This window comes from Cavia porcellus, unplaced genomic scaffold (genome assembly GCF_034190915.1).
Source record: "Cavia porcellus strain 051 isolate PalLab524CR breed Dunkin Hartley unplaced genomic scaffold, mCavPor4.1 scaffold_30, whole genome shotgun sequence".
Classification (NCBI taxonomy): domain Eukaryota; kingdom Metazoa; phylum Chordata; class Mammalia; order Rodentia; family Caviidae; genus Cavia; species Cavia porcellus.
The window spans coordinates 46,933,015-46,953,154 of NW_026947513.1; the positions used below are offsets into that span (position 1 = coordinate 46,933,015).

The window sequence follows — 20,140 nt, forward strand, 5'->3', positions numbered from 1 at the left end:
GGTGGGGGCGGGGAGGAGGCTGCGAGGAAACAAAGGGATGCTGGCGGGAAAGGTCACACATTCCCAAAACAAAGGCTTAAAGATAGAGAGTTTTGTAAACTTGTCCTCAGTGTGATAAGCCATAGATAGGTATGGTTTTTTGGGGGTGGGGGGACAGGAAGTGGTCCCCAAGATAAAATTTGGTGTGGGGTCTGGCCCACGGAGTTATAGCCAATGAGGCAATGGACTGTGGTCTACTAAGTTTAAGTCATCACTTTTTACTTGTTTTAGACCAATCAGTATTTTGGTTCCAAAGCTCGTAACAATTGGCCATCACCAATATATATATAAGTGGATTTTTTCCATGGAGTTGGTAACAGCTCTGCCCATGAGAACTTAAAAAGCTCTGAAGGACATGAGCGTCTTCCAGTGTGGACACAGGTTGGCCCAGAAAACTCTGCCTTGGGCTATCTAAGGATGCAAAAATGTCACACAAACCCATGGAAAGGGGGAGAAAACCCGCCTGGGGCCTGGCCCAGCAGCAATCTCTGGGGATTGTTCACTGGGGGTAAATTGGGTCGGGGTTGTTTGTGAACCAGCAGCGACAAGTTTACAGCTCCCGAGTGTAGAAGTGAGGAATTAATGCAGGATGTAGTCCGGTACTGGTCCTGAACGGCAGGGGACTCAAATTGGGAGGGTCCCAGGAGTCTCTTGTCTATCATATGCCCAGGGAACCATATGATAGAAGTGTGGGGGCGGGCAGCTGAAAAGATAAGAAGTATGAAATATAAATGACCTTTAGTTTAAGAATGCGGGGAGAGACCCCCAGAGCCCCTGGGGTGTGGCATCTCCCCCCAGGGTCAATGATCTCTCCGTGGGACACATGGAGTGGAGGCATACATGTAGCTTAGGTTAGGGGTGGTGCCTGAGGGGTGTGAGGGATGCACAGGTAGCCCATTGGTATTCTTTTGGTGCCAGATGTAAATTCCTAGGGGTGGGGAAGATAGAGTCACAGGTAAATTCCTAGGGGTGGAGGAGATGGAGCTCCTTGGTTCTATCAAAATTATCTAGTGAACCAGGCAGTGTTACATGTCATAGGCACACAAGTTTTTAATAGTCACAAAAATATCGAGAAGACATTGTTGTTATCTCTAACAGATGAGGAACCCCATCACAGAATGCTTAGGGATTATCCAAGCTAATAATTATGGAAGTAGATTCAAATCCAGGTAGTCGGCTCCAGAGACACGTCCTTGATCATGTGGCTCTGCTGCTTCCTAAGATTTTACTTTTGTCCAAACAATTGTATACAATATTCATATCAATCTCTCTCTTCCAGTAGTTCTAAGCAGCCATTTTACGCCAATATAAATTCTGAGTGCTGGAGGTTCAAAAGTATTAAACTTGAACCCAGTTTCTTGGAGTTTTTCTTTAATGAGGGAAGCAGATCAACAGATACTAGAATGAGATGCAGTAAATGTTAATAGATGAAAGGATGAAGTGCTTAAGGGGTGTTGGAGACCACTATGAAATGGCTCTGAGAAGGATTTAAAATTGACTAGTTGGCATTCTGTGTTTATCTGTGAGTCTTTCTTACTCCTCGGCCCCTTTCCTGGAGAAGGGAGCTGATTCATAGTAAGTAAACCTCTATAAGTCACTGGTCCTGGCTGAAGCCTGCAGTTGCCTGTGAGGCCAGAGATACCTCAAAGGGCAAGATAAGGCCACAGCTGAAGACACCTTGGCTCCAACACTAATTAAGTAGATAGAGACTGCAGCTGAAGTAATCTCATTCCTGCAGTCGCACTCCTACCATGTCCTCATGATAAGACAGTGCTCCTGAATTGACATGATTCATTACTTGGAGACATCCTTGAAGTGATTCCCAAGGTCCTGCTCATTGCCTGTGCTTTCCTCAGTTTCCCCGCCCTTTGTTTTGGACCTAATAAAAATGGGTGGTCCAGAGAAGTCTTTGCTTTGGCCTCATAATCTCAAACTCAGGTAAAAGGTTTTGTCCCTCCTGGAGCCCTAAAATCATACCACTTGTCTTATTTTGTTTAAGCCTTCACTATACACTCATTTGGGAGATTGGGGATTTAGGGCAGGACCAATAAAGGGGCAGAAGAGAAGGGCTTTCTCCTTAGAGTAAATCCAGGACCACAGAGAGCAGATACTGATATCTGGCACTGAGTAAGCCTGGCACCTTTCCTTTTTTATTTTCTTTTTTAGTAGTACATGTTTGCAATACATAATGATTGCATTCATTGTGTGTCATTGGCACACGTACATGACACATTTTAATTCTTTTTACATTCCTTTCCCCACTTGCTTCTCTTGGTCCCATTTCTACTTGTGGAATATCTATCTCCCTGTTTCTCTTTATGTATCTTTTATTTTGCTTTTTAATTTATTTATGCTTTGGGTTTCTCATAAAAGGAAAAACATCATGTTTATGCTTGTATGTCTAATTAATTACAATTAAGATTTTGGTCTCAAAGTTCATCCAATGACTCTTCATAGCAGAATTTATCCTTCTTTATGGCACAACAGCACTCCACTGTATAAAAGCCTCATATTTTCTTTATCGATTCATCTGCTGATAGAAAGATAGCCCACTTTCAAGATTCAGTTGTTATCAACTGTGCTGCTAAAGACATGGATGTGTGCGAATCATTGTAATACAACATCTTTATTCTTTGTAGAAGATGCCTAGTAAGGGAATAGCTGGGTTGAACACATTTGAGGATGGAGCTCACATAGGTAGAGTGCAAAGCTCAAAGATAGACTGATGAGAGATGGGGATGCAGAGAGGTAGAAGACAAATCAGAAACTGCATTATATCTGAATCGTGCATTAAATATTTACACTCTGAAAGTAATATGCTTGAAATGTCTATTGTCTTTTGGTAAACCAGTCTGCTTCTGCTGTTTCTCTTTTGAAAATAGCATTGTAAAATACTTATTCACTGAGCAAGGCAGGAATATTTAAGATATTTCAAAACCTCTTTTGACATCTAATGGGTCTGAAAGCACATTGATTGTGTATCCTAATGACATATACAGCCTTCCAACCACCTATATTCCTCTCAATCTAGGCTGCTACTTATTTCATTGGACACGGTCCTCCTGCTCATTCTCCTTCTATTGTGCTACAGTTGTAGGAACCAACCATTCTAAAACACAAATTCATTTATGGCATTACCTTGCTGTGCTCCTGCCAGCTTGAATCACCACTGGCACACACCTGATGGGTCTGTGTTGAGAGCCATTGAAACTGGAAATTGAACAGGGGTGCAAGGCTGCTGCTTGGCTGGGGCAAGATAAGATAACAGCTGAAGACACCTGGCTGCAACTCCAATTAACTAAATAAAGACTGTAGCCGCAGGCATTTCACCCCTGTAGTGAATTGCATCGTGGAGATCTCCTAAACTGTTTCTCCTTGTTATCATAATTTGTTGCATGCAAAGTCCTTGAACCACTCCCAGGGTCTGTTCAGTTTCTTGTGTTATTTGAAAAAAAATAATAAATACAGGCTGCCCAGAGACATTCCTTGTCTTAGCCACCAGAGTCCTAGAACTCTGTAGAGGGTTTTGACCCTTCTAGAGCCCTAAAATTGTACCACTTATCTCACTTATTTAAGCCCTTGCTGAACATTTGTTCGGGAGATTGGGGCTCTAGGATAGGTCCCCGACAGATCTCTTCAATGCTGCCCAATGGGACAATCTTGCACATACCACTGGTGATTCAGGGCTGCCTGGCAGCCAGACATATGAATTGCAGCCTGCTACATACATGTTAAATCTTCAGTGGGTCCCTATGGCCCTCAGAAAGTGTCTGCAAATCTTGAGTACACTCAGATGTTTACCTTCTGTCTCAATCTGCTTTTCCAGGCTTTTTTCTCTGCTACTTTACATATACACACGAACACTGGCACCAGCTACAGTGAACTACTTACAGTTACTCTACTGTAGAAATATATTTCAGTGTCTGCCTCACCTAATCTAATTTCAAAGCTAAGCAGTGCAAAAGTTAGCTTGTGATTTTAGGGAAAGTTATTTATTCTCAGAGACTGCATATTTTCAGCTACATAAGAATATAAACATTAAAAATAGTGACCATTGAGTGAAAAGGTAAATGTTAAGTATTTTTTCTGATGTTTGCCAAACATTTAGAAAATATCATTTTATGACATATTTTTTTCTTCCCTCTATTCATTTAAATATGCTGTTGTGCTTGTTTGGAATAATTTTTCTCTGCCAGATTATTTCTTATATATACATCAATATTATTTGACACAACAAATGACCAAAGTGTTGCCTCTGAACTCCTAATGCTGAAAGGATCTTGTTAAACCTTTCCATAGAACCTCAATTTTAGCACAGCTTAGGGGGACATAACTGTTCATTTACCTACTTCTGCCTCCTGGGTGAGAAACATTCTTTGTCCTGACTGTGCTCTAGAATACATTAAATGCTCAGTAATTGTTTCTTGAATGACTAATATTGACTGTCATAAGATGCTGATTTATTGGCTTACCTGGTATCTCTTTGCCAATTTTTGCTAACTTTTCAGGGCTAGCAAAAATCAAATGTTCTATGCATTTATTTATTCATTCATTTACCAAGTATTTGAATAGATTCTATTACAGTTAAGCACTTTGCTAAGTTTCTATGATAAAAACAGCAACAATTGCACTTACTATTGTTGTTTATTTATTTGGGGGAGGGACCAAGAATTAACTCAGGGCCTCACACTTGATAAGATAGTGGCTCAAGGTAGTGGCTTGAGTGCTATCATATTTAAGCTAGCAATGAGACAGAAAGAAGTGCCATTAAAAAGCTAAGGGATAATGGGTTAGAAAGATGACCATGATCCTAGGTTCAGATGTGCTGAGCTTGAGGCGATACTGATGACCACTGGCAGCACTCAGCAAGAGTCTGCTCCTCAGGGGCTGGTGAGGTATATGAATGGGTCTTCCCCATACCCGAAACTGAGGCCAGTAATGGGGAGGAAGGCTGAGTAAGCTAGGCACCCCAGCACTGAACCTTAAGAAAGCACCTGTATTAAATGGTTGTTTTATTATAGGACACAGTGAGTCTATCAAGGAGACAAGAAAAAGAGTAACAAGAAATGCAGGGTAAGTAAACAACAAAAATACAGAAGACTGTCATGAAGCAGATGCCAAGAGAAGAAACCGTTTCAGGAAATGGAGTTCAAAAGTGCCAAGTGTAACATGGACTGTGAAATATCTCTTGTGTTTATCAGCATGGAAGACTCTGATGATCCTGGCAGTGCTGGATATGACAGTCAAGAGCCAGGCTCGGGCTGCATGAGCAATGTGCGAGGAGATGGAGGAAGGTGAACAGCAGAGATAGATCTTGGTTTGCAGCATGGGTGCTCCTGGGAAGAAATGATGTAAATATCCCACTTGCAGCATTGAAGCAAACAGAAATTCTCTGCTGTTCTTAGGGATGGAAGATTGAGTGTATTTAAAATCCAGGTCGAACAACTCATTCCGCTGCATTAGGAGAAACACACGGGACTGGGAGCTGAAATGTGGAGAGGCTGGGAGAAAGCTCCAGAGATCAAACTCAGGAGGAAGGCAGACTTTTACTGAATCCAGTCAAAACGCTTCGTTGAATGAAAAAGTGGGAATTGAAGCAGTCCGTGGGGGTGTTTAAGAAAAACACAGTGAGAGACAGGATGCTTCAGGCCTTCCCTAGTTCCATCTCATTTTTCCTGCATATAGATACATTGTAACATTTTCACTGAGGGTTGGGGGTCAGATCAGGATAGAGGTTCTTGTAGTACAGTTCTTCATAAGACATACAAGTCAGTTCACAGTTTAAACGATTATCATCTGATGAGATTCATGTTTAAAAATTTGTAATGAAAGTTCTGCAAGCTGGACATTACCTCACTCTCTCATAAAAATCCCTGCCACCCTTTCACCCATTCTGATGACTTTAAATGGTGGCGAGAGGATGTAAGGAGAGTGGCCCGTGCATGCTTTCTTACACCTGAATTGATGAATCTCAGAGTGTCTTTGTTTTCAAAGCTTTACTTCACACAACTGAAGCATACTCAGCCATTCCTACTGACGGTTACCGTGATTCATGGCTTTGCCTTCCCTGACTTTCTGTGCCTTTGGTAGCTTGATAAAGTCTGTTATCCCTACCTTGAATTTTAACCTGCTAAAGTCTTGGGAGATATTGTCCTTCTTTGATCCTCAACAAAGTCATAGTTCAAATTTAACACACACACACACCATGGGGGTCTAGCGGAGAGAACAGGAGAACCTGCAACTTTAATCTAAAACTAAGCAACCTTAATTTAAAAATTAAAAAAAGCTCTAGAGCTCTCTCTCACAGGTAGCCTTATCATCTGTTCCACATGTTCCAGTGATTTAGGCAGAGACACACAAGAGCGAGAGATGCATTTGGTTTTTCGAAATTACTTTCTCCTTAATACTGCCTCCCTGATGTTGGGCAAGTGAGCCGAACTTCAGGGCGGTGCGTGGGTGTGGATTGGAGACAGCTGGATAGAAAAAAGATAGACAGACAGACAGACAGGTGTATTTCTTTTCTTTTTGCACTACCAGGGATTGAAGTAGGACGCTCGCACTAAGCTGCATCTCCAGTCTCTATCATCTATCTATCTATCTATCTATCTATCATATCTGTCTCTATTATAATCTTGAGACAGGGTGCTATGAAATCGCTAAGTGGTGGAGGCTGGGTTGAACTGGCACAGCCTCGGGAGGGCATGCCTTCCAGGGTGCCCACCCACGTCTGTGCAGACCTCAGAGCGCTGAGCCCTGGAGTGCGCCCTGCCCTCCCCTCCCACGCGCCGCGCTGCGCGCCGGCTCTGAACCGAGCGCTGTGACTCAGAACGGAGCGCGGAGGGAGCGCCTCATTTGCTTCTGGGGCGCCTGGTCTGCTGCTGGGGCGCGCCTGGCTCCACTGCACACCCGTGACCTGCCGGCCAGGAGGGACGGAAGCGGAGGGTTGCTGGGAACCGTCCGCGGGCTTCTACGCCAGGCAGGTAGGTGCGCGGCTCGGTGGACCCCTGTCTTGCGGGGGCGCGGACCTAGGTCGTGGGATCCTGGGTCCTGGGTCCTGGGTCCTGGGTCCTGGGTCCTGGGTCCTGGGTCCTGGGTCCTGGGTCCTGGGTCCTGGTCCTGGGTCCTGGGTCCTGGGTCCTGGGTCCTGGGTCCTGGGTCCTGTGGCCTGGGGTCCCACGAGGACGGCGCCGCGCTCCGCAGACCTCCAACCTGGACTGCACCCTGCCAGCCCGGGCTCTTCCCGGCCATGTGGGCCCCCTGCCTGGCCGCCGCGCACCAGCTGCCCAGAAGCGCAGCTCAGCGCATTTCCTCTGGGGACAGAGGAGAACGTTGTCAGCTCTGTTTTGTTAGAAATACAACAGAAACGGAACGCATTCGTTTATTCCTCATCTTCTCCCAACTAGGCTGTAGATATGTGAAAGATGGTTTTTATTATAAAGAATATTAAAAATAGCATGTACTGCTTTTTTTTTTTTTTCCATATATAAGTATTCAGTTGTTCTGACCAGGTATCTGGATTTCTTTTACACAATCAAACCATTTTCAGTTGGTAACCAGGGAGGGGCGAGGGTGGTCATCTGTGGTTTGTAAACTAAAAAGCATGTTTCTGTTTTCAGCTGCAATCCTAATTAAACCAAAATACTTTGGGTAAAATTAATGATATTTTAAATTATGGCTAAATTTGCAAAGTTGCTATAAAATACAAATAATACCAATATTCACCAACAAAGTTGAGTGCAATTGTATTTTGAGTCCTAGGAATCTCATCTGCTCAAAGCTTCTTAAGGTTGATCATTCAGTTTAAGAGCAACTTCACCACTTACAGTGTGATCTGTAAAGATACATGTTAGTATCAAAATGGATAAAGTAATAACTTGAAATGTGTTTCATTGTTGCTTATATTAATGCGTTACTCATAAGGTGCTTTTTGCCCATAGGTTTTCCCTCAAACCCATATAATTCAACAAAATCTTTCTACCAGCCACTCTTGATGTCGACTGGCAACTTCGTCATCTATCTGCATATTTTCTGGCATTTTTGATAAATTTTATAAGTTACAAAGAATTTTAAAGTACATATCAGAAAAACACTGTTTGAATATCATGATTCTTTGACCATAGCTTTATTTTTGTTACACTAGTTACCAATGTTCTCTTTCACAGAGATCAAAAGCTGCAGAATGTTTAGGTATAAGTTAACCATAACCCAGTGATAGATTTAGTCCCAGAAAATTGATTCATTTGTGGCAGCTGTAATGGTTCTTGTGTGTGTGTGTGCGTACCTCTGTGATGTTCATAATCTTTTTCACTATATTGCATTATGGGTTTCCAAAGTAATCTGGTACAAACGATTAAGAGAACTTCATTCCCGAAGCTTCATATACTTAAAGATAATTGTTTTGCAACACACCACTCACATCAGTGGAGCAGTGGAATTGATTTGAGTGAACTCTATCATGCATACACAAAACTATTAGAAAACAGTTTCACATTCCTAAAACATACATTGTTAATAATATCAAAAAATTGTAGTCTTAAATGAACGAATTTTAAACTGTTAACCAAGCTGATTTTTCTTTCCTTTTTATTATTTCCCCTTTGATTTTAAATTCCAGTTTTATAGGATAAGCTGGCTTTTAAGTACGTTTTTCAGTTGCCTTGAAACTGAAAATTAAGAGTTCAAAACCTCCCTCACTCTGTTAGACTAACAGGCAACTGGAAACATCCTGCCCCAGCAGGGGCCTGCGGTGGTTACCACGGCAGAAGGCTGTCAGGAATGGCTGTTAGGGCCTTTGCAGTTTTGAAATATAAGACTCCCAGAAGTGAAGCAGTCCGGTTCTCTCCTGGCAGACCTCTGACTGACTCTCTGTCTTAGTTCAGACCTTAACCTCTCTGACTGTCTAAGACTGCTCCTTAAAGGGTGTTTTCGATATGACAGAATTTCCTAAATTTCCTGTTTCTACAGTAGAAAGGCAGAGAATCCAGAAGGAGCAGGCACAGAAGTTCCTGCCTTGACACTTGAGAGCCACTGCCCCAGACCAGGGCCTGAACCCCATGCCCTCCAGCTACCTGGAAAAGAGGCTAGTTCAAAATGAGAAGGGATCAGTCTGACTGTGCAGGATGGAGCATCAAATGAGGTTTCTGATTATGAGCAAAACTCAGGGTCCCTCCTGCATCTATTACCAGAAACCACTTTATAGCAGGGGCCAGGAAAAGAGAAGGTGAGAACCTCAAGCGTGTTTTGAAGCGTTATGATCTCAGCCATTGTAGAAGCACAAAAGATAAATGGATTTCAGTGCCACCCAAGACTGAGAAAACCTGCCATGTTCTAGTTCCCATGTCCAGCTAGGTCTGGCCTTTTGTTACAGCTAAGCAAACCATCTACATTGTAAAACGGTCGTTATGTAACAACACAGCCGGATGTCACCATACCAGTAATTCAGAGAAAGGAAGAAGACAGACAGACAGACAGACAGACAGATGGAAAGAAAGGCACTCTAAACCACCAGAAATACTGGTCCTCCTAAACTAATTGTTGTCACTAAAAATCTTAAAATTTCCAAATATTATGAAAGATTATTTGTTACTTATTTTCTTCTGAGACTATTGAAAAAGTCTCATTTGGGTGTCTTCCTGGAATTTGGGTTCCTTTGTGACAGTTGCAGACTAAATCACTTTCTGATTATTATTGAGACATAATACTCCACACCCGCAGTTTAAAGGATGAGTGATTTATTTTAGATCACAGTTTGTGGAGATGTCAGACCATAGTCAGCTGGCTCCAAGGCAAGGTGGCTTGGCAGAGGAGGAAGTCCATTTCAGGGTGGACAAGACGAAGAAAGGAATCAAGGAATGAGGAGGGAGATAAAAGCTCCAGACCACACCCACGGTGACTCACTTTTTCCTATCAGGCCCCCCTTTCACCATCGCACCCAATTTTAAACTCATCATAGACTAATCCAGCTTCACACGCTGATGATCCTGTCACTCCTTAAAAGCCCCACATGTGAGTACATGAGGCTTTGGGGGTATATCTAGACATAAAATGTAACAAGCGCCTTCTGTAATAACTGATTTTGTTCTCTAGAGGCCTCAGTTAATTAGGGTTTTCAGCACTCCAGCGGGTCCTCCAAGCATATTAGAACATTGCAGTTATGGATGCACGCACTGGATGTTTTCAGAATTTAGAAAGCATTGACCAAATTAAATAAAATAGTAATAGCTAAGCTATATTGAGCTGTAACTTCATGTACAATATCTCATGTAATCCTCATGATTTTAGAAATTGGATGCATTCACAGTCCCTATTTTGTTACTAGAAACTGAGTCTTAGAAATAATCTTCCCAAAATAAGTGTGTTTACTAGATTAAGGAATGAGAATAATGAATTTATGTATTCCTTCAGTGCACACACTTAAATTCCACTCTGCAGAGCTCCCAGTATGTGTTTACAAGAGTTTATAATCAAAGTACTTGTTATTGCACATTGCAAGCCTTTCCAAGAAAAAGCTGATAGCTAGGAAGAAAGAAAACTGTTGAAATATTTAATAAGCAGGAGAAACATTGTAACATTTCTTCAAGTGCTCCTACCTGGGTCCTGTAACAACAGACTTGTAGCCTGGAAGTTGGGTTTAGCCTGTATATATATTTTCATAACTCTGAGTGCAGATCATTTTTGTGATCTATCTCATGGTGGAAAAAAAAAATCAGTCCTGATCCGTGGTGCTGTTTTGTAGTCATTCCAGAAGAGTGTTAATTGTTGTTGTGTGGTGTTGATATTTTCTATGAGGTCATCAATTTGGAATGGTCACCTGTGATGGTTCTGATGGACTGGTCAGCAAGTTTAATCACAGTAATGGAACTTCATTGCAGAATGTTCCGTGGTTAATTAATGAGTAAGTTCTAAACTATTAACTAGTTAAGCTTTATCCAGCTGGCCAGTTAATCGACTAGACTCTAGCTGTTCAGTTTTCTTTCTTTTTTTTTTTTTTAGAGAATAAAACAAAACAATAAAATGAAATGAAACGAAACAATGAGAAGGAGCTTTTGTCTCAAAAGCAAGGCAGTAGAAAATCAACAATAGTTACTGTATTGCACTTGTTATACTCTGAAGTTGCTCAGACCACCAGATATAGGCATACAAACTCAACCAAACAATACAAGCAATAAATTGTCTTTTTTACTTCAGTTGCTATCATTTCAGGAATTTCAGGTGTGTGACTCTAATTTCTTTAGTGTCTATGCCTCCTGGACTTGTTCTGGGTGGGTTGGAAGTCTGAGATTCCACCTTGCTCCTTCGTCTTGACATTTTCCTGTGTTCCTGCGAATTAGCCTGTTGCTGAGTCCCAGGTCGGGGGATTGGGCTGGGCACCTGGGTTCCTGCAGTCCGAGGTTGCTGGGGTGGCGGAGAGGTATGCATGGCAGCTTACCAATGCTCCCTTGATGGCAACAGGGCCAGTGGCTTCTGCTCCTGGCCTGCCCCAGTGGGCTTATTGAGGTAGGGGGAACAGGGCTTCTTTTCTGCACTTAAGTTTTCCTGAAAATGCTGTCTAACGTTGGCTGGATTCTCAGAACTTGATGTGCTTTTGAGAGTGCCTGATTCACAAATAACTTTTGTTTTGTTCGAATTAACTCTACTAAATTTAATTGTTCTAAGGAATTTTCCTTGGAACATTGGATTATTTAGGAGAAACCTAACATTGCTTCAATTTAGCCTCACAAAAATGCCAGTTACATTGGATTGTGGTTGATATTCCAATTTAACCCTAAGAAATTAAAGCAAGTAAGAAAAGGATTTCAAATGAAGAGCTTACACCTGGTTTATGATTCTTGTGTCCAGGTGAGTGGGAGGTGTCTGATGCATGCTGCTGTTCCTCTCAAGGCCCTCTCAGATACACCCTCCTCGATAAATGTAACCATCATCAAAACAGAAGCTTCCTGTGTTCTCAAGATCTGTCTTAGACTCACCGTCTTCCCTTAGAATAGGGGATCTGACTGTAAGTCTGTAAAGGATCTCATTTAGATTTCCGAAATCTAACTTTCCCATGCCAGCACTCGGGGCACCCTGGAGTTACACTGGATGTGGGCTCTGTCAGAATGGAGCTCCGTCTCATAGGACAGTGTTTCTAATAAGCTGGGTTCAGTGTTTCCTTTGTGCCCTTCCCATAATTTCTCATTCTTCTCTCCCGAATTTCCCATCTCCCTCAGGTTCATGAAGGGTGTTGTCCTCAGGTAGCCACTTCCATCAGTTATGTTGCAGGGCTTCGGGACTGGAAGTCTTTGGACAGAATCCTGCTTCATTGTGTTGTATACACTTTCTTTAACTGGAAAAGCTACCGTGAATAATTTCTCACTAAAGGGTGGGTTATACTTCTGAAACTAGCAGGCTGAGCTTGCTATGCATTCATGTACTACAGACCCTAACCTGAGTTATACCAAGTTTCTTGACTCTGAACTTGTCTTTCTTGGTATTTTAATTAACCAGCAATTTAAATCCATATTTTCTGCTTGAGTTAGGACCTGAGCTGAAGACTCTACGGTACCCAGAGCTGTGTGCGCTGAGTCCCCTTCCTTAGCTCGCTGGTCTTTTCCCCACCTGTCTCTTCCAGCCTTCAGTGGCCTCCCTCACTGCTGTTACAGTTTATGTGCCGGCTGTCTCCATGTCGGCTCATGCTTGGCCTCTGCCTTGAGATGAGTTCAGAGGTCCGGATCACCCATCTCCTCTGTGCCCCTGCTGCTCCTATGAGAGCCACCTTATGGCTGCTGCGGTCTTACACTGCTCTTTTTCTCTTTAAATCATGTTGCTCATCGACAAATGACAGTATTTCCCCAATCTTTGGGTGTTTGTTGATGTGCTGGCTTGAGAAGTATAAGGAGGAGATTGAGGGGGTCCCAAGTGGTCCTCCTGAGAAATACGTGGTAGTCTAAGACGAGTATCATCAATGACACTACTTCTACATGTCTGTAAGAAAATTTTATTTCCATTTTCCCATCAAGTTCTGCATCTTTTTGCAGGTCCAGGCAAATTGCCAAGCCTCAGACTCAGATGGTCCAGTTCCTCCTGTCTATTTTTTTTTTCTTTCTGTTTATTCTAGGGAAGACCAACTGATAGATATTTTTTCACACTCATAAAGAACAAATTGTGATAAAACTATTGACTATACTATTCTATATATTCAAGTTCCATAATATCTGAGCATGTCAATTTATAAGAATAATCTAGTCTGTCCAAACCCTTAGAAAGACTAAAATATAAAATGGTACATTTATTTTTGGTAAAATTAAATCTGTCCATTTCATTATGGTGATACCTTGATCCCCAGTTTTGGAAAAGACAATCATGTTTGGATTTGTGTGGGAAAGAGGGCATGGTCATGATTGTTACCTGATGCAGAATTTACAAACAAACAAAAGTTTGCTAAATATTTTCATTGGTTGGCAAACAAAAACAAGAATGGAGGTACCACGGTATTTTCATTGGCATGACAAATTTTCATCTTAAAATACTTTATTTTTAAAAGTAGATATTATGGAGCTTTGTATAAATACACTAAATAAACGTCTGAATCATTCCTTCTTCATTGCATGGCCTGGGTCTTCTCCACAACCGTGACACAATAACCCGATTAGCAACTGAGCTCTAGTTTTCTGAATCTTCTCATGCTTTGCAACCATTTGCACAGATGTGTACAAACATGATTACACACATTTTTGCAACCATTTTAAAAAATACACATTTTTTTACTTATTACTACATTGTGAAAGCCCTCTGTCAAGAATTGTAGATAAAATTCTATTTTAAATGATTGTGTACTATTCTATGATATTAATAGTATATTAATAGAATAGTAACACACAGTAATTTCCACCATTCCTACTTGATAAGAATTCACACTTTCCAACTTTTTAGTCCAATTTTGACACAGAAAAGGTTATGATAAATAAAAATGGTTATTTAAAAATTGTTGTTACTAATAATTTTTATTAGTCATTTTTCTTGTTACTGAGTCAAAATATCCAATACTCACAAGTTAAAGGAGGAAAGAGTTATTTCAGCACATAGTTGGTAAGAGGTTTCAGTCCATAGTCGGCTGGTTTCAAGGCAGTGAGACATGGCAGAGCATAACCAGCCCCCAGCAGGGTGAGCAGGAGGCCAGAAGCAGGAGGCTCCCCTTCCTCTTCGTATTCCACCAAGGCTACAAGCTTCCTGGCTCTCCCCCAGCCTGCCCTACAGGGAACATCTAGATGCAAACCATAAAGGAATTTTCTCAAAGTATAATGCATGTTGCAGTATTGCTTTTAAAGTATTATGAATGCTGATGTTTTTAACCAGATTTTGAAACTCTTCACATGAACATTGTATCTTTTTACTTTTAATTTTCATATTAACTTGAATGTCTTTAAGTACTTGTGAAGTCAGATATCCCTCATGCTTTTTCATTGTAATTGATGTGATTTTCCTACTCACATTCAACTTGCAGATTTTAGATTTTATTCAAATATGCTTTTTTTCAAGTAGTCTTACTCTTAAAGAATTAAACAGTGATACTTAATTTTAACATGAACTTAAAATTATATGGTATAAAATAATGGATCAATTTTCACATGTCGTAAATGTATTATTAAATATTTCTTTCTTCTCTCTGACTGAAATTTCACCTTTACTGCATATAACACTCCCCACATAGTGGGACCTCTGTCTGCAGTCATTCTGTCTCACTGCTGTATGCCTTCTTCTATGCCTCTGTCAAATTTCTTTGATTACTTTTGTCTCAGAGTATTTTCTTATATCTTACAAAAGTCTTATTAGTGTTCTTCACAAATCCTGTTTTTATTTGACTTAATTCTTCCTTTTGACTTTTTATCCTATTCCAAAGCAAATAATGTCATTTCTGTTGATTTTTCTTTTCACCAGATGAACCATTTGTCTATCCACATTTTAAATGCAATTATATTAAATTTATGTTTTAATATGGGGAGATTTATGTATTGATGTAAATTGACCCTCAAGGTATTAAAATATTTATTCTAAAATGTAATATGTCACATTTTCAGAACTTTAAAAAATTTTCAGTGGGATTTTATATTTTGCGTTATTTATATTCCCTTTCTTGTTAAATTTATTTGTATGTACTGTATATTTTTATTGTTGTTACTAATCTGTGAGAAAGGCTACTTTCTTTGTCTTTTTTTAATATTAACCTATTTTGATTCACCAATTAAACACTTACTGCAATAAATACTGGAGGCTACTTTTTAGAATATATTGTTATTTTAGAGTAAAATCATATTATCTAAAAGACAATTTCATCTCATCCTTGTAGTGTTTCTGTGGCTAGAGAATGCAACAGTCTTGCCATGCCATGCTCATTATAATCACAGAATCAAAAAATGAGTAATAATGCAGAATAATGAGACAAGTGACTATGACTACCAAAGTTTTGGCTATAGTATTAAAAAGTCTTACAAGTGTAGTTTACAGTATTTTGTTTTTGCTTTGAATAACCTTTTAAAATATTTTCCTTTATTCTTACGTATACTTTTTATGAAAAATACCATATTTTATTATCTATTAAGATGATCAGATAATATTGCTTAATTAGTTGATGTAACAGATTATGTTAATATTTTTTCTTGACATCTAATCACACTGCTATATAAATATATAATTTGTCCTTGATACAGCTTTTGATTTTCTTGATTATTTTATCTGTAACTTTGTTAAAAAGTCTGCCTTTGTATATTGCTACATTATATTTGATAATTTAAAAAGCCATCTTTGTATTCTCTGGATACATAAATGATATTGATTATATATTTATGCTCCCATTGTATTGCAAACTTTTTGTATAATACTTAAATTTACCTTAATAATTTAAAGAATTTTTTGTTTAGAATATTTTAAATAATTTTCAGGCTCCTTAAAGGTTACAATGCATTTGTCTTTTGAAATATCTAATTATCACTTAATCATTTCACATTTATTCCTCTAATTCTGAAAACTGTGGTTAAACTGAAAATATTGAATCATATATCCCTATATTGCAATTGTTGTCATAGGTATAAGTAATATTAAAATAAATTATAGTCAATCCTATCTATCTGTAAGTTCCACACACAGGGATTCAACCAACTACAGATCAAAAATATGCCTGTCCTGAACATGAACAGACCTTTCTCTTTATTCTTTAAGCAATCCAGTGTAATTAAAAATCATTTGCATTTTGTTAAGTATGATAAATAATCTAAAAATGACTTAAAGTGTACAGAAGGTTGTACAAAATCTGTGTGCAAACTAAACCATTTTATATTAAGAATAGGATCATTCGCAGGAATTGCTACCTACATGATATCTTGGAATGGATCAGCTGTAGATGTTTTATTCTAGGGTGATATGCAGGTGTTTCCATTTTTATTTTTAATTTTGTTCTATTAACTTTGTCTTTAATAAGGTTTAAGAAAAGTTGATGGTGTTTTCGACTATCTAACTTTCAAAAATACATTATTTATCGTTTCATAAATCTATTTTTATTATCTCTAATTTCTCCAATTTACTGATAATTTTTCAAATTTCAAGTAAATATTAAACATTTTTATTTTTGTCATTCCTACTAATTACATCTAAATATAAATAAATTGTCTTAAAATCTTTTTATAGTTTCTTGAATTGACATGCAAGTCTTTTCATTTTTTTCTAGAGTTTCAAATTTTATCTTTTTATATTTTACTGCATGAGCTTTTTTAGAAATGTGTTTGTTACTTTCCAAGTAGTAAGAATGTGTTGTTCATCTTTTAATTATTTTCAAATTTATTACCAAATGACCTTATTTATGAAAATTGATTTTTAAACTCAATAATCTTAAGCATTTAAATTAAAACAAGGTATATTTTTATATCCATAATCATCTAGAAAATTTTAGAAAATATGCAGATATATTCTTACTTAGTTTGATCGTTTTGAAGGCAATCTGATCTAGTAAAATTTAAATATATATGCTTAGTATATGTACAGGAGACTTGTGTAAGATGTTAAATACAATATTTTTATGGCTAAATACAGGAAATAATTAAGCCATTGAGTAATTAACACGTGGTATATATGATAAATACTGCAGTTAGGATGCAAAGAAGCTCACTTGCCTTTGTTAGATGAAATGGAATATCTCGGGATGGTTTAATTCCTGGTGTTTATAACACTTTGGGTACTTATTTATTCTCCCTTGATTGCAATTCTTTAAAGCTTGGCTAGTAATTCCTACCTCAAATGTTAAGATCTCAACAAATTACTCTCCATAAAGTATTTAGAACAATACTTCTGCCTGTCACACCGGAAGAACTCAGAAAGTGATAATGATATTATCATTTTTTAGAGAGTAAAAAGAATGAACTTAATCTAGCTGTTCAAAGTAAATCAATCGTTAGATCATTACTGGGTTCAGAAGTAAAAAGCTACATATTAAACATGTGTTATGGTAATTGAAACCAAACCCCCACAAATTATCAGATTATAATGACTATAAAAACATTAGAAGGGATAATTAAAAACAATAGAATGATCTGCACTAAATGCAAGATAATGCTTGTCTGATGCCAAAGGAAGAAAACATTAGGAGGCTTTATTTTGTTATATTTGTTTTACAAAAATCACCATCCTGAGACAAAAATGTTAGTATTTTGCAGGACATATTTCACATGTTATGACTTTTATAGTTAATTTTTTTTCAAAAATTCAAATTTAAAAATTTAAATTTAAACTGAAAAATGAAATAACATGTGAAAATGTTGTATCAAATGCAAAAAGGTTTCAGTGTATAATCAGCAGGTTCCAAGGCAGGATGATGTATTGAAGAGGGCGAGCAGTTCATGGCAGTGGAAGGAATCAAAAGCAACAAGAGAGAGCAGGACAAGTCTCTTTCTGTGCCTTAGAGTAATGCGGTCTTCCAGGATTAGGAAAGTGCCAACCCAGTCAGTGGGCTGATCCTGCAGCCAGCCACCTGCTCTCTCAGGTCCTCATGCATGCAGATTCCTTAATTGCCACTGACATTCCCTCCCAGCATGTGTGCATCCTCTGCCTGAATACAACCCATCCTCTAAGTTTTTATGTAATCTTTTCCAGCAGGCCTTCTTACTCTTCTCCTTTTTTATTACTAAATTTCTGATTACTTTTTACACTAGAGACACAATGTGTATTTATAAATATGATTCTTATTATTTCACTTATGAGGATAGTCTCAAGTTGCCTCCATTTGCCTATGAAGGCCTCAAGATCATTCTTTTCATAGCTGAGTAATATTCCATTGTATAAAAATACCACATCTTTGTCACCCACTTTGTGGTTGATGGACATCTTGATTCTTTTCCAAGATTTAGCTATTACAAATTATGTGGCTATGAACATGGGAGCACATATATCACTGTGATATGACCTTTTTAGCTTTGCTGGGGAAATACCCAGGAAGGGAATAGCTGGGTTGAATGGAACTTCCAATCCTAGTCTTCTGAGAAATCTCCATAGTGATTTCCACAGCGATTGCACCAGTCTGTTCTCCCACTAACAGTGGAGCAGTGTTCCTTTTTGCCTGCAGTCTCACCAACATTTGTTATCAGTTGATTTCTTGATGGCAGCTATTCTTTCCAGAGTGAGATGAAATCTCAGTGCTGAATTAATTTGCATTTCTCGAATGACCAATGATGGTGAACATTTCTTCATGTATTTATTTGCCATTTGTGTATCTTCATCTGAGAAATGTGTGTTCATCTCAGATGTCCATTTTTGGAAAGGCTCTTTGAATTTGGGGGGCTTGATGTTTCTAAATTCTTACATGTTCTGGGTATAAGTCCTTTGTCTGAGGGGTTGCTGGCTAAAATTCGTTCCCATCCTGTGGGTTTCCCATTCACTCTGTTGGTGATCTCTTTTGAAGGGCAGAAACTTGTCAATAATATGATATCCCAGTTGTTGACTCTTTGAAGTGTTTCCCGGGAAGTTTGCATTTTGTTCCTGAATTCTCTGCTTACCCCTGTGTCTCCAGGGAGGTCTACCTACCTTGTCTTCCATTAGATTTAGTGTTTATCTTTTGGTATTTGGATCTTTGATACATTTAGGCTTTAGTTTTGTGCACGGTGATAGGCATGCATCTAGTTTCAGTCTTCAGCATGTGAGAGCCAGTTATTCCAGCACCATTTATTAAAGAGGCTACCTTTCTTCTGGTGAACATGTTTAGCCCCTTTGTCAAATATCAGGTGGCTGAGTGTCTGTGTAGTTGTGCTTGCATCTTCTAATCTGTTCCATTGATCTTCAGGTCTATTACTTTGCCAGTACCATGCTGATTTTATCTCCGTTGCTTTGTAGTATATTTTCAAGTCAGGAATTGAGATGCCTCCTTGCCTTTGTTGCCCAGAATCGTGTTTGCTATTCTCGGTTTCTTCTGTTTCCACATGAATTTTAGGAGTGTTTTCTCTAGATCTGTGAGGTATGTTAATGGTATTTTGATTGGGATTGTGTTAAATCTGTGTAACAGTTTTGGGAGTATGGCCATTTTCACTATGTTGGTTCTTCCTAGCCAAGAGCAAGGAATATCCTTGCATTTTCTAATATCCTCTTCAATCTCTTTTTTTATTGTAGCATAATTTTCAGCATATAGGTCTTTTACATTCTTAGTTAGGTTCATTCCTTAGTATTTCACTTTTTAGATGCTATTTTGAAGGGCAATATTTCCATAATTTCTCTCTCGGTGAGTTTTTTGTTTGTGTACAGGTATGCTGTTGATTTTTGAGCATTGACTTTATATCCAGATACACTGTCGAATTTGTTTATTACCTGAAGTAGTCTTTTAATGGAGTTTTTTTGGGGGGGAGGTCTTCTATATAGAGTATAATGTCATATTCCCCCCTTTTCAGTACTTACTGCATGAAATTTGGTTTTTTTCTTTCTTTTTCTTTAATGAGGTTAGCTAGAGGTTTGTCAATTTTGTTTATTCTCTAAAAAAACCAGTTTTTTAAATTCAATCCTTTATATTGTGTTTTTAGTTTCAATAGCATTGATTTCTGCTCTGATATTTACAATTTCCTCTCTTCTATGAGCTTTGGGATTAACTTGCTCTTCT

The 20,140-nt window shown here is 38.7% G+C and overlaps 1 protein-coding gene across 1 annotated transcript in view; it reads left to right on the top strand.

The window, feature by feature from the left end:
• Positions 1-6,866: 6,866 nt before the first annotated feature.
• The window catches only part of Npffr2 (neuropeptide FF receptor 2), an 89,495-nt gene continuing 76,221 nt past the window's right edge, over positions 6,867-20,140 (top strand). The window contains exon 1 of the mRNA XM_003467532.5: positions 6,867-7,019. The gene's annotated coding sequence lies outside the window, so the exon portion shown is untranslated. The remainder of the gene's footprint in view (positions 7,020-20,140) is intronic.